We start from the raw sequence: 1,925 nt of genomic DNA on the forward strand, positions 1-1,925 counted from the left end.
TATGTCATCTTTATATTTTCGTTATTGTAAATAACAACTTCTCTTCCATTATGTTGTCTAACTACTTATTATTTGTATATGTGAAACCTATTAATTTTTGAAGGTTTATTTTATATCTTGCTGCAATGCTAATAGGGACATAAAAACAAACATGCACACAATTGCACAGCATTCACAAAGGTCTATTTCATTATTGGGGGGTAGCATATTTAACAGTTAAATACATTTAAGTAACATATAGGGGACTGCATGACTGCAGCTTTGGTAGCTAGATTAGATCACCAATTCACCTAGAACCCAGCTAACGAGTAACTGTCTAAATACTTGAAGTACAGTTAGATCAGACTTTGTTTTGATCACCTTCTTGGTCAAGCTGGAAATATACAAAGGTGAAATCTTCTGATATCCCTTCCCAGAGGTTTCTTTGAGCTAGATTAGGCCTCTAGCCACAGAACAAGCCCAAGTTCAGGGTCTCCAGCATGAATGCTCTTCCCAGCTACCAGAGCAGAGAGTATAAACCTGACCCCAGGCCTCAGAGTCTGAGCCCACTCCAATTAAACTAGAGTTGTTGACTTTTGCAGAAATGGAAGCAGTAGGATCCAACTGGTACTTGGCTGTAATGCCAAAGCAAGTGTAGCTGGTACCTGATGTCCAAGGAAGGTTTCCTGAAATGTCAAGATCTTCACATACTTTCTGATAATTGATCCTCCAAATTCTGTCCCATCATTAACATTAGTGTGAAGCTGGAAGTCCCCAGTCTTGCAGCCCATTGCAGAGTTATTTCTTGTCACCTTTGATTTGGCACTGTCAAAAGGTTTTCTGATCCCCAGCAAGCCAGCCCTCATAACCAAAGATAGCTAACCAAACAAAATCAAAGTCAACATCACAACCAAGGTTTATTAGCTCCCTCTTGTAAGAAGACTTGATTTTACCACTTGCTCGTGTTGGGTGAAAAGGGTATTAAATACTAGCTTCAAACTTTGATAAATCTGGTCTTCAATTGCAGTTTCTGTTCCCAGAGAGTTACCCGTGTTCCATTTTTCTGTGAAAGTCAGACCAGACCCACACCATTTATATTTGGTCTCCGCTGTTCCACGAACTTTACGAGTGTCTGTATTAGATGAACCAGATGTTGAGAATTCCACACCACTGCATGACTTTGTTTTCACATCCGGTTTCACCAACCCAAAACCAAATCTTCTGCTGGAAATATCTCTGGCAGCTTTCCAAGGTCAGCATACGATGGAGGATACGCATTGGCCACGTGGGGCTCTGTCCATAGGTGGCCATGGGAAGGCGAGGCCAGGGGAAGAGGTGATCCGGTGGTCTCCTGAGAGGGGCAGCCACCACTCTGTTTACTGCTGAGTCCCCTCAGCTCGGTCAGGGGCTCAGGGGCTCAGGGTTGGGCTGCAGCTTCCTCAGCTGGAGGGTGAAGGAAAATGTCTTTTTTTTTCATCACTGCCTTTTTGTTCTTGTTAGATATTACTTGTGTACCATTTTAATTCCCTTCTTGTTTCTTATATTTATTTTCTTAAGGGTTGCCCTGGGTATCCCATATATTCTATTATGTACTATTTTCACAATCAGTAATTTTTCTTCAATTCTCTTATTTTGCTCTGCAGCTTTTCTTTCACTCAAAAGTTTGATAAAAAATGTTTATTTTTTTTTGTTGTTTTCAAAGTGGACATCACTTTTATTTCAAAATTTTCTAATTAATGGATTTTGTGTTTGGCTTGCATTCTAATAAAAATATTTTTCCTATTATCTCTAATTTATCAAACTTATGGTGGTTTTGTTTGTGATCCTACATATGATCAATTTTCTTATGAACAATCCATATATATTTGGAAAGAAGGCATATTCTCTCCCATCGGGGTGATATATATATATATAGATCTATCTATCTATCTATCTATCTATCTATC

General features: G+C 39.1%; 1 pseudogene; it reads right to left on the reverse strand.

The window, feature by feature from the left end:
* Positions 1–434: 434 nt before the first annotated feature.
* LOC118546659 (non-selective voltage-gated ion channel VDAC2 pseudogene) lies at positions 435–1,290 on the reverse strand (annotated as a pseudogene).
* Between the last annotated feature and the right edge of the window lie 635 nt (positions 1,291–1,925).

Source organism: Halichoerus grypus, chromosome 11, assembly GCF_964656455.1.
Source record: "Halichoerus grypus chromosome 11, mHalGry1.hap1.1, whole genome shotgun sequence".
In the NCBI taxonomy this organism is placed as follows: Eukaryota; Metazoa; Chordata; class Mammalia; order Carnivora; family Phocidae; genus Halichoerus; species Halichoerus grypus.